Genomic DNA, 13,838 nt, shown 5'->3' with positions numbered 1-13,838 from the left:
CTTTGCAGGGTGTCATATCTGCACCATTGGTTTTGAAACCCCAGAATATCTCTGTTTTTTCAGGATGGATGTGTGGATGAGGGAAATTGTATCCACACAACTCCTTCTTACAGGCCACCATTCCCCAGCTTTCTTCCAGGAGGTGAATTCCCTCTCTGAGCAAGCTGCTTACACAGGAATATCATCCTTGCACTTTTATCCTTTCTGCTGAGGCTCCATGGAGCTCTGGGGATGAGTGTGAATCTCCCTGACTGAGCATTTCACATGGAGTCAGAACCTCAGAGCATCCGTTCTCGGGTCAATGGGAAGGGAAAACAAACTTCTAGATTTATCCAAGCTCCTTTCCACACTGGAAAAACCCACATCCTGAAGGGAATCTGCTGAGTATCATAATGTCTCCCTGTGGTGACCTGAAAGCTGCCATGCTGAGCAGGGAACATCATATTTTCCTGGTCTTCCTGCAAGTTTAACTCACAAAGAAGCAAAAGTTTCAGCTGAAAGAATTTTAATTCTTTCTTTTCTTTCTGAGTGTAAGTGGTGCCAAAAAAATCTGAGCTAACATTGCCCTAAGATACCTTTATCTGAAGGGCTGAATGGGGCCTGGCCTGGGCCATCAGGACTATTAAAATGAAATTTTTAAAAAAAAAGAGCAATACATTTAGGCTTCATCCACAGGGCCAGAACTTTAACTGGTGTGGATGGGCAAAATTCAGTGGAGACACCAATTCAGAATAGGCAGACTCAGCTGTCTTGAGTATTCAGTGTAGAAAATGGTGAAATCTTGCTTTAATTTTATACCTGTGCCTTTCTGTACATTTTAGTACTCCAACCCCCCTGAGATCCTATTCCCATTTGCACTGATCTTTTTCCCACAAAACTGGAATTCTGTTTTGCCTTGAGAAAGGTGTTTCTGTAGGAGCAGAGGGCTCATCCTCCCTCCCCAGCTCAGCAGATGGATATTTGTGTGTCGATACCATAAGTGGGAATATTTCACTCCCAGAAAGATAACATTTCAGTGGATTCCATGAGAAGAACTCATGTTTCCAGTCTTTCCTTGGACATCTCCAGGGATGGGCACTCCAAACCTCTCTAGGCAGCCCCTTCCAAGGCCTGACCACCCTTTCCATGGAGAAATTCCTCCAGATGTCCAACCCGAACCTCCCCTGGAACAGCTTGAGGCCGTTTCCACTCGTCCTGTCCCTTGTCCCCTGGGAGCAGAGGTTGTTACCTGGCAGACACCACTGCCAGGGCAGCTGTGTGGCCCAAAACACCGTCCCCAAGGCTGGCCACAGCTGTAAATGGTAACTCAGGAGCAAAAGCCGTGCCTCTGAGCCATAAAATGACCACATTAAATAGGAAGGAAGTTCAACAATTATTCCCGTTGCTTAGGGTATGGGCTGACAACATCAAAAGGGCTGATAATTAAAAATACAGTAATGTTTTCCCAAAGTCTCTCCACTCTTATTTCCTCTTTCGAGCTGCTCAATTGGTGTTTTATGAAGTGTCATTTTATCAAGTCCTAAAAATACCTCCAGACTTGTTAAGAGCTGTCCCTGTCACATACAGGACATTGAATCACTCTGTTTGCTTTAAAGGCACAAACGCTGCTTGGGCAAAGCCCTGGGGCAGGGAGATGGGTTTGGTGCTTATGCCCAGTGTTAAACATGCAAAAATTCCACACAAGCCACAGTCTTGGAGTGCTTCATTCAAATGGGATTTGAGAAAAAAACAACAACAAACACAAACACAAACAAACAAAAACACCCAGACATAGGAAAAACATAGAGAGCAATTATCCAAGTTCTGGAAAACGCATGTGTGCTCCTGAGAGTAAGATCTGGCAATATTCTCTTAACTTTCTTGGGGTATAAACACAAAAGCTAAAAAAATTTGAAAAACTAGAAATCATTTAATTGAGCTTTCAATGAAATAGTTGAACCAGATTGTCTTGTTGCATGGTCCCCAGTATCACAAGCTCAAGAGGTCTTTAAAAAGACAACAAAAACGTGTGTAAAATCCAGACTGTTGGACAGCAAGCTCACCTCGTGGATGTCACACACACCTGACAACACTGACACAAATTCACTAATCCAACCTATGCCTCAGCTACAGAGAGATGAGAAGCTGGAAGCACTAAAAGCAGCAGGAGCTGGGGCAAGCAGGCCAAAAAGAACCCCAGAACAAACCCCCAGCCCACGGAGACCCCTCCATCCCTGTGCTGGGACTGTGAGAGGAGGCCTCGGTGTCCCCACAGCCCTCACAAGTCCCCATCCCTTTCTCTGAAGGCCCAGTTGACACTCGTGGGCATCATGACACATTTTCCCGCCTCCTGGATTGGGAAAGACGCCGATAGCATCATCCATCAGCACCTGAGGGAGCCAGCCAGGCCAGCTCTGCTCCGCCAGCCCGGCTGCCTTGGATACCTTCCCACTGAGCTCTGCCCTGAGTCACCCGCCCGCCTTTCCCCAGCTGCAGGCACATCAGGCCCGGGCTGATGCCAGCACCCAGCTCTTCCAGCAGCCCAGCCTATCTAGGCCATCTCCCTGGAAGCGGAATGCCACCAGGCAGGGCTGGGAAGGCTGCCTCTGGTTTCTCCATGCTCTGGCTGAGCTCCCCTGGATTTCTCCCACACGTGGCGTGCCTGCTCCCGCCGTGACGGAGGGCTGAGTTTGCCCAGCGTGGGCGTCCCATCCCCTCCTGGGGTAAATAATCGACAGGGAGCTGGCTCACGGAAGCCTGCAGCTCGTACAAATCCATAGGGACAAGCACTGGTGGCAGAGCGGGGTGAGGAACGAGGACTGTTACTCTCCTGACCACACAAATTAAGGATTATAAATAAAAATGATGAAAGCCAAGAGAAGGGAATTTTTTAATAGCTTGAGGATTCATCTGGACACCCTGAACTTACCGTGCCCTGAAATAATCCATTGGGCTACGTGTCATTCACCCGGTTTATGACCTCTGGAAATTTGGACAAAAAAAAGGAATTCCATACTTGCACCACCTCACCTAATTTGTATTTACAGAATTAAATACCAGGCTGGTGTTCTGTCCATCTCTGCCTAGAAGATTAGCAGTTATTCCACATTTTCAAGAAGCCATATTGCAAATAGTCAGTTCTGCTAATTGCCTTAATTATTCAACCCCTGATTTAAATGCAAGTTTTTCAGCATACTGCTGGCGACTTAATTAATTATAATTATGTACAGGTCACGTTTCAGATATATAATCTTTATAAATGATAGACAGATGAGTAAGGATAGGAATCCAGATCGCCAAACACAAGTTCAGCCCCCAATTAAAGAACCGTGCGTATCCTGAATTTAAATGCTGCATAATAATTATTTCTATAAATAATAGTATCTAGAGAAGGAGCTGATGACAGAGCTGTATCCCAATAATTAGGAATGACTCCAACTTTGTTTACTATTCCCTAGAGATGCATGCCTATTGATTTTGTTTTGAAATGACCAGTTCATCCGAACACCTCGGTGCGTGCTATCAAATATTCAAACTGTCTCTCCAGCCACCTGCTCTGCAGATTTAACACCATCTCTCAGAGAAGTCATTCCTGGGGTGGAAAGAGTTTGTTGTCCCAATAAGGAAACCAAAATTTCGGCCAACAGCGTGATACATTAATTCTCAGGATTCTTTTCTCAATTTTTGGTTCAGCAAAAGCTGCTTCTGCAATGTTTTTAGCTCAAAAAAAAAAAAAAAGTTAAGCATGCTGTATTTTTAAGTGAAACATACAGCATGTAACTCACTAAGGTACATTCAACAGATGTTTAAAAGCTGTTGAGCTGATTCAGGTATTTTGCTGTTTTAATCCCATTTTTATAAGGAAATATGTGATCATCCTATATCTCACATGATTGGCTCTTTTCCTATAATAAATTTTGATCCCTTAGCCAACTGTGGTCCCATTTGGCAGAAGACAGAAGGTCAGGAATTAATTATGTTCCTTCCTCTACTGAAAATGAGCAACTAGGTAGAGGAGAGGGACCTTGTCAGAGTCCTCTTGGAAAGAGAATCATTGTGGAGCTTGAATTAACCAGGAATCCGCCAGGGAGAGACACAGGAAAACAGGCTGCCAGTAACTATTGCTGGGTTTTAACCCAGTATCCCACAGAGGAAGAACAGGAGACATTCTCCAAATGGACATTTCTCTTCCCTTTGGACTGTTCCAATCTTCCCTTTGTCTCTTCCACCTTCAAGCCTCCCCTCACAGCTGAGCTGAAAACGCTGCTACTGAAGTCACCTGCATGGTTTGTCACTCCAACACCTTTTTCCCCAAGGCTTTACATCACATCAGCCACAGGCTCCCAGCCCTTACCAGGGACGTGACTCAGGAGCCTTAGTCCTTCCTACATTCCTGCTTTTGTACCCTCCCACTTGGTCCCACAGCCCCCACTGCACTCCTGGATGACTTTGATGCACCTGAAAAATGCAAAGCAGCTGGTGATCCACTGGGTTTCTTGTGGAGAGCACAGAAAATGTGCTTAAATAAAGAAGTCAGACAGCAGGCTGATGTTCTGTACTAATTAATTCTTTTCTCCTCTAAACCTTGGCTCAAAACCTGCCACTTACATGTTACCAAGTACAGGCTATTCTTTCACTCCCCTGCCTTCTTTAAACTCCATGGCAGGTCTTTGGAAAAGGAAGGGATTGCTTTCCTTGTATAAAACCTGACCTAAGAGCCTCACAGAGTCCCCAGGAGCAAAAGCCAGCACAAAAATTGAGACCCAGAGGACAAAAACAAACACAAGGCATAATTGGTAACTCGACCTTTGGAGCTTATAGGGAAGATTAGAGTTAAGAGTTTTACAAAGCTGGCTCTTGAATTCACTGTTTACAAAAGATGTCAGAAAGATAAGTGGGGAAGATTTATTTTTGGAAGCCCAGAGACAAAAGATGTGCAGGTCCCAAGTTCAACATTGCTAAGAACATGCTTGGGATCATCACCTGCATGATTAGTATCCCAAATATCAGAAAACTGAATGTATCTCCTGTCCCATCACTGCTGGGCATGGAAAGCACTCTCTCTAAATATATGATTGACCATCCATACTGGAATACCAGAAACATGGAAAACTGGTAGGATTTAGGAGGGAGCACTGAAATCCAGTAGAGGGTCACAGCATGGAGAAGAGTGGGGAAGGTACTCTGACATTTTTCCCACTGGGATGTCAAACGTGAGATCCCCACATTACTTACAGACATGGAATATATATTAAAAAAAAAAAAAGTAGAAGAGGCACTCATGATATTGCTGAAGTAAGATGTGTGATTCACTCTCTAGGGGTGGATAGGTGCCCATTTTCCATGCTTGATCACTCATTCCTGGTAAGATCTGGCAAACCTAAGTATCGATAACAGTGGCCATTTGCCAAATAGGCTCCCAAGTGAAACTGCCAGCTCACTAATTAATGGAATTGGAATAGCCTTCAGACAGTCTTGACTTTCAGTCATCATTTATCTGGCTTGGGGAAAGGCTTTTCATCAGGGCTTGTAGTGACAGGACAACGGGAAATGGTCTCAAGATAAAGGAGGGCAGAGTTGGATTAGATATTAGGAAAAAAATCTTTATTGTGAGGGTGGTGAGGTCCTGGCACAGGGTGCCCAGAGCAGCTGTGGCTGCCCCTGGATCCCTGGCAGTGTCCAAGGCCAGGCTGGACGGGGCTTGGAGCCACCTGGGACAGTGGAAGGTGTCCCTGCCCATGGCAGGGAATGGAAATGGATGACATTTAAAGACCCTTCCAACCCAAACCATTCCATAATTCTCTACTTCTGTGATTCTAGGAATGTTTCCATTTGGCATCTCCTTGTGAAGCCTGGGAGTCACCCAGCCCTACACTTCCTACACTTGTAGGCTTTAGGAGCAGATTTCAGGCTGATCCTCACAATTGTGCTCTTCAGGCGACACTGGGGCAGCAACACAGGTCTCCCCTCACACCTCACCAAACATCCCCACAGGAGAACTGGCCCGGGCAGAGCCCAAGGAGGGCTGAGCAACCACTGAATTGAGGTAAATATTACACTGCACCACAGCAGCACGTCCTTCTGCCAGCAGGAGAACAAATGATGCTGCTCTCCCATGACTTGCGTCTTAGAGGGCCTTATCTCATCTCTAATAACACACAAATTCTTATCTCAAGCCTGCTAAGATGTGAGCTCTGATCAAAGGTTCCTGTTAATAGCATTTATTTCTTGTGTGATTCTCTGGAAACAAATACAGTCGACCCCACGTTCCTTGCCTTTATCTCTGTGGGGGCACAAGCTCTGGTGCCTTTAATCTGCTCTGCTGCCTCTTATTTCTGAGACGTGTAAGAACTTTATTTCCCTCAGACCAGGAGATCCTTCCCAGCTTTGCTTAAAATTGACCAAATGGTTCAAAAGTTGTTTGGGGGAAACAGGAAGCCAGAAGGGAAAAAAAGGCTGAGTGACTCCGTGACTCCCATTTCCTTAAGCTCAACCCAAGCTAAAACACATCCTTGCAGGGAAAGCAAGAATTCCTGGAACAATTACTTGGCAAACAAACTTTTTCTTTAGAGATGTGCTCCTTTCAAGGGAATACATGCAGAGGTGGGAGAAGAGATTATCCTAGAAGAACTAAACTCCTTTAGGTGTTTTCAATATGCTTGAGAACAGCAAAAGGAGTGGAGTGTGCTCGTTTAAAATCCCTTCACCTCTTCCTCAGTAACTAAACTCTCCACTGGAGCATGTAACGACACAGGATACAGAGACCTAAGGAAAGCAAGGGAAGGTTTTAATGTCAGAATATCAGATGTGAGCAGACAATGCATTACTAAGGATTTATAGGATATTTTCTATGTAATCCTTAACCTTTTCTTTTTTTTTTTTAACAGTAGGACACTGCTACTACATAAATGCTGGGTTTTATAGGTTAGAGTCCAGCAAGCCCCGTTCTGGAAGCATCATCTGTCCCTCTGTGCTGGGCACTGAGAGGCCCCTCGAGGGCTGTGCCCAGTTCTGGCTCCTGCAGGAGAGCCCTGGAGGGGCTGGAGCGTGTCCAGGGCAGGGAAGGGAGCTGGGAAGGGGCTGGAGCCCCAGGAGCGGCTGAGGGAGCTGGGAAAGGGGCTCAGGCTGGAGCAAAGGAGGCTCAGGGGGGACCTTGTGGCTCTGCACAAGTCCCTGCCAGGAGGGGGCAGCCGGGGGGGTCGGGCTCTGCTGCCAGGGAACAGGGACAGGAGGAGAGGGAACGGCCTCAGGCTGGGCCAGGGCAGGCTCAGGGTGGACAGCAGCAGGAATTTCCCCATGGAAAGGGTGGTCAGGCCTTGGCAGGGGCTGCCCAGGGAGGTTTGGAGTGCCCATCCCTGGAGGTGTCCCAGGAAGGGCTGGAGGTGGCACTCAGGGCTCTGGGCTGGGGACAAGGTGGGCATCGGGCACAGCTGGGCCTCGATGGGCTGGGAGGGCTTTTCCAACCTCAGGGATTCTGGGATTCACAACTCTGCCCCAAATGTGTCTGGTGTTTGGGAGCTGCAGCAGCAGCTCAAGCAGCCTGAGGCAGGGCTGCAAACTGCAAAAACATTGGGAAGAGACAGAAGGTCCAAGTCCAGGGAATGGGTGTTTAAAGATGATTGCCGACCATAAACCCTGACACCCGCTGGGCGTGGGTTCCCAGAATTGCCAGGTTACTGGGATAGCACAGAGGGAATTTAAAGAAGGTGACATCAAAATCCCTACCTTTTAAAATTTGTTCAGTTTCTTTCCTGCTTGGCCAAAATGTGTGTTCCCCTGAGATAAGAGCTCCACACAACTCCAGTTTCTCCTGGGTTTACTCAGGAGCACTAAAAGCAATACAGGTTCTGCTTAAAGAAATCCAAAGGGAATCCACAGAGCTCACCTGAGCAGGATCTGAGAGCGTATTGCTTCCAAAGTTCAATTTCCAGAGTGAAAGCAGGAATGTGAGGGGCAATCACTTATCACATTGATAAAAAACCAACTGAATTATTACCATAAAGATCATAGTAAAATCCAGTTTCTCATTTAAAGAATTCTGGGCAATGCTCAGCTTTCTTTATGAATCAGGCACATTAAGAAAACCAGCTTGCACTGAGACAAAGGAAAGAGACTGCACTACAGGAAAGGAAGAAATAATGTGGTGGACAGTTTATTTCTCTCCTAATTAAAAGATTTCCAATGCTGGGAGAAGGAACAACAAAGTCCTGTGGCTGCTTATCTGCCCCAGGCCAGAGAGCAATCCACTTCACACCTGGGAGTGAGCAGTGACTCCAGAAATCTCCGTGCTGTCAGCAGGACAGCTCAGCTATGGAAACACTCATCTCCTGTGAGGAGAAAAGCACATCTGGCCCACAGAGAGGAATTCATGCCAGTGGGGAAAAAGCTACATGGAGATCTGTGTGGACAGGAACTGCTTACAGCACTCCCTCCCTTTGCTTGATGTGTCCAGGGCTCCACCAAAACCCACTGTTTGAAAAAAAGACAATTCAAAGTAAAAACACTTTTTAAAAAAATTAAAATTTTTAAAAAGAGGGAAAAGAATACAAGGGTTTGGTCAATCATGGCTTGGTTTTACTTTGTCTGGGTGTTTTTTCAAAATACAATTCACAAAGCTTTTTTTGAGACTGATTTTGTTGTTCCTAGGGGAGGAAAAAGCCTTAATGCCTAAGGTCCAGCAGATTCTCATGGACAAAGGAAATGATTTCCCCCTGTTTTATGCCAGCCTGGCACAGCCTGTCCTCCTTGGAGTGTTTGCTGGCCAGTGCCATCCCAGAGGTGGCACTTTCAGTCCTGTGTGTCATTAAGCCCCTGCTGAGTGCTTGCAGCATCTGGGCTTCACACAGGACCAGCAGGACACAGTGGACAGGACAGGGACGTGTGGCCACACGAGTGGCCGTGTCAAATCCCACAGGAATGTCTGTTTTGATGGAAACACGAGCAAGGCAAGAGGAACACAGTACTCCAGGGTTTCTGCCGCTAACAAAGCTGCACATGGGGTGGAACAAGATTTATGGGTTGGACCCAGCTGGATACTGGTGTGGGATATCACACACTATAACCCAGCCCCCCCCAAAAGTGAATTATTTCACACTCCAAATACAGAATTTGCTTCCTAGGGCCCACCAACACAACTAAGTTCACTTTTTGCTCTGCTAATAATAGTCTGTGAAGCCAGTATTGCTCCCAAGATCCCTGGTACACAGCATATGTCTTATGTTCTCCACAAATATTAAACTTACCCCTGCCCATCCCTTCCATACTTCTCCCTCATTTGCTGCTGTGACAAAGATATTCTTTAATGAATCTTAATGACTCATCCCAAATGTTGTTTTTTTGAACTGTGATAAGCACTAGACGGGGTGACTAATGGACTGTGTGCAACACCTAGACAACGTGAGCAATTCCTTGTTTGCTCAAACCATATTAGAGACTGATAACAGATACAGGCATTGCACCTGCTCCATTGTAAAAAAGGAAAAACCAACCAGGACAGATACAGCAACTGCTGCTTGTATTTGTACAAAGTGAATTTATCTTGTCAGTGTTCCAGAGAACGTATGTTGGGGCTGCTATAAAGCTCCCTGCTCTTGTAAAAATGACTAATTTGACATTATGCCCCTGGGGAAGCAAAAGCAAAAAGACAGCCAGCTTGGCTAGGATGGAACAGTGCTTCCCAGAGATGGCTGTGAATGAAACCCAGGCAGTTTTCCAAGTCCACCAATGTATGCACCAGTGGATACAACCATGTACACATCCACTCACAGCTAAATCTGGCATCGCCTTTCCTTTTCCTCTTGTGTGGGAGTAGGGTTGAATTCCTTGATGGAAAAGCCTGAACAGTCTTCCAGCAGAAGAGCGGGTCAATAAAATGGGATATAGATCTTACATACGGGTTATTTTAGTCAAAGTCACTCAATAGATGAATTTTTGCTCCAGACACTTCAGGCTGAGATCCTCAACACGGAGTAGGGTGAATGCTCCTGACTACAGTGGTCTACTCCTGAATTTCTGCTTGGGTCAGGAGAGAAGCCATCAACTTCTCCCTCACTCTTAGAACTCAAAAATGCATGTCCCAGCAGAAGCCCAGAATCATTTAGTTGGAAAAGACCTCCAAGATCATCCAGCCCAACCTCTCACTGATGCCCACCTTGTTACCCAGCCCAGAGCACTGCGTGCCACATCCAGGCACTCCTTGGACATCTCCAGGGATGGGGCTCCACCACCTTCCTAGGAGCCCCTTCCAAAGTTTAACAGCCCTTCACTGCAGAAATTCCTGCTGATATCCAACCTTTACCTTTACCTCCCCTGGCCCAACCTGAGGTCATTCCCTCTTGTCCTGTCCCTGTTCCCTGGGAGTAGAGCCTGATTCCCCCCTGGCTGCCCTCTCCTGTCAGGGAGTTGTGCAGAGCCACAAGGTCCCCCCTGAGCCTCTTTTTCTCCAGGCTAAACAACCCCTGCTCCCTCAGGTCCCAACACGTAGCACCTGCCGGAATGAATTTCAAAGTACTGTGTAACCAGAGAGATTCTTATTCACTGACCACAATGGGAGTCACTGCTGCGCTTTTTGTAAGGATGTGGGTATGCACTGAACATGCAGTAAGAGGGATCCATGGATGAAATCATGGCATTCACTTGCCAAAAGGAATCAAGTGATTAGAAATGACTCCGTGCTCACTTTCGGTGCCACGAGTTCTGCCACTACGCAGCACTTGGCTTGCACAGCTCACTCCACAGACAAAAGTCAACGAGGTGAAAAAGAGAACTAGGAGTTTGCTCTGGGAGGTGAGGGATTAATCACAGAATATCCTGAGTTGGAAAGGACCACAAGGAATATCAAAGTCCAGCCTCTGGTCCTGCACAGAAAAACCGCAAGAATCCCACCATGTCCTTGAGAGCATTGTCCAAACGCTCCTGGAGCTCTGGCAGCCTCGGGGCCGTGCCCATTCCCTGGGGAGCCTGGGCAGTGCCCAGCAGCCTCCGGGGGAAGAACCTTTCCCTGCTCTCCAGCCTGAGCCTGCCCTGGCCTAGCTCCAGCCACTCCCTGGGTGCTCTCCCTGTCCCTGGGAGCAGAGATCGGAGCTGCCCTCGGGAGGGGCTGCAGCCCCCGGGGAGCTCTGACCTCTGTGTCCCCTTGTCCAGCTGAATGAGAATGAATTCAGTTGAGAATAATAAAGAAGGTAAAAGAAAACATAAAAGATGAACAGATTCTATGATGCCGAGGCTCGAGCCCTGACACACAGTAGAATATGTCAGCAGGAAAAAAACAATCTTAAGTCATGGTTCCAAAAATATTCCCAGACAGTTCCCACTTAGAGAAGCACAAGAGCAGCAGTGACAAAGCTCCAAGCCATGGGCTCTCTCACTCTGTGCTGTGAACATCATTATCTGCACACCTAGGGCTAAGGCAAAGTTTTGAAACAGCTGTCACACCTTACCAAAGTGCCAGCACGCAACTTTTACAGCCACGGAACAACGATGCCAAACTCCTCTACTTTTTGTTGAGGGGGGAAGAAAAGAGAGGCCCATACCCAGCAAGATGAATTCCTGCCCTCACTGCACTGAGGGGCACATCAGAGTGATTAGTGAGCTGATCAGGAGAATCACAAGCTTGTGCACAAGCAAAGTAATTCTTAAATGAAACCAGCAGGGAATAAAACAAAAAGCTCTGCTGCTAAAGGACACTTAAACATACTTTTTTGAAGCCAGTCATCCACAAGCAATTATTAAGATCTGCTGTTTCTGAATACACTTGGCCTTAAAATATTAACATGTGCTTTTTGTTTTATGCCTCAGACTGCATGAAATGAATTAAATACACCCAAAATGGTATGAGCAATCTCTCAAGCACTAGCTAGTTCAACAGCTAATCTTCTGCTTTAGTATGAAAGGTAAAGGTTTAGGTTTTTCAATCATGTGAGGCATCATCCTACAGTTCATGTGTTAGGCATCTCTCCTGTCCACTGGCAACATTATTTGAAGCATGCCTGCAACATTTTCACTGAACTAAAGAAAGAAATCAGATGCATAACCACGTCAAAATTTCTATACTTCTTGCAGCTGGGAGTTTACCTGGCTTCTTTCAGAGTTACAAAGGTGAAACGTAGCACTTCATGGGCAAAATGTAGCAATTTCTGCTGCTCAAACTTTGACACAGTATTGTTTTTTTTTTTTCTGGGTAGTAATTAGCCGTGTTGGTTTGCATGTGCTCAGAATAATGACACACACACACACAAATAACTCACTGCACTTTGTGACTCACTGGGATGCCTTCACAGAAATTATCTTGGTCACACTTTGTGCACCAAACACCATGGGGAGAACTCTTCAGTGGGGACAGCCAGCGGAGGTTTATTTTAGCTGTGAACAATCTATGTCTGAGTGAAAAGCCATTTGATACCCCCCCTTTCCCCCCAAACCTGTATAAATATTTTGTTTCAGTCGTGTTTGAATGGCAGAGTAAATGAGTTTCATCCTTTGTTTCAACCATAACAGCGCCTTGTTTGAAGTCGCTATTTCAAGCCGAGAGAGCCGGGCCTTTATTTTTCAAAGATGTTATTTCCTGAGACCCTTTACTCTATGAACTTACAGCCGGCCACCACTGGAGCTTCATTGTTAATTGTCTTTTTAGGGGCACAAATATACAGCCTTTCCTTTCACATTCAGGATGGCTCTGTTTATTTACGCTGCTGACTGCAAATGCACTTTGGAGAGGCATCCCTGGTGCTGTAGGGATGCCAGGAGCAGCGGGAGGAGGTGCAGGGTTGTACTGGACCCTGAGAGCCCACCAGACAATCCTGGGTCTCCCAGCAAAGGGCTGCCCCAGCCCTCCCTACAGCAGCTGGAGGAGGAGAAGGAAGAAGAGGAGGAGGAGAAGGGACACGTGCACCCCAAACCTCCCCAGCCAGAGGAGCTGAGCCAACAGGCAGATGAGGGTGCCACGCACACCGGGACAGCACGACAGGGATTTTCACTCCTGTGTGTGTCCTCTGCCTCTGTGGCGCAAGAGGAATTCTGGAGGAGTAAGTCACAGCTGCTCCGGAGCTGCAATGCAGCCCTGCCACATACCTGCCTCCTCACATCCCCCTCCACGCTTTAAACCTCGACATTTTTAGGATCTTATTCCCCCTCTTTGTTGTCCCCAGTGGGAATATGGTGTGCAGACAGCGGGTGAAGCTCTTCCCTGGGATGCTCTGATGCTGCTGCCCTTCTCTCCCTCCAATGAGCTCACAATTCAGTCCTGCAGCTGCTCAGGCCAGAAATATGGGGCCAAATAATCCCCTTGGACAACAATGCATTGCCAGGTACTTAGGTACTTCAAAAAGATCTAACAGGTTCCTTTCCTTTAATTCACTACAAGAAAGTAACTCTTCTGCTAAATTCTGAGACACCATTGCAGAGAAGGGCAGTTAAAAAAACCAGAAATAACTCCCCAGCACTCACTTTCAACATGGGTCCTCATTCAAACAAAAAAATTATGAGCAAGAAGGACTGGAAAAAAGTCTGACATGCCTGGACTATCACAGAAAAGAGAACTTTGCAATGCTTTTTTCTTTATTCTTCATCAGTTTTCTTTCCTTTTGCCTTTCTAGCCACTTCACTCTTGAGCACTACAGATAGTTTCCCCTCACTCCTACAAAAAAAATAAAGCAGCAGTAGGTTTTGCACAACAACAACAAAATCTATCTCAACAAAAAATATCTCAACAGTTTGCAGCTAGATGCTGATTCGATTATTCTTACATTGATACAAAACTCCCCCTTTTGTCTCTGGCTCACAGCGTGCCAACACACACAGGAATAAAACCACAGAAAATTGTGAGGAGGATGGACGATTCCTAAAATAGAACCAAACACATG

The sequence above is a fragment of the Corvus hawaiiensis genome, chromosome 2 (genome assembly GCF_020740725.1).
Source record: "Corvus hawaiiensis isolate bCorHaw1 chromosome 2, bCorHaw1.pri.cur, whole genome shotgun sequence".
Classification (NCBI taxonomy): domain Eukaryota; kingdom Metazoa; phylum Chordata; class Aves; order Passeriformes; family Corvidae; genus Corvus; species Corvus hawaiiensis.
The sequence above is the reverse complement of the archived record's forward strand: the minus strand, read 5'-3'. Positions refer to the sequence as shown.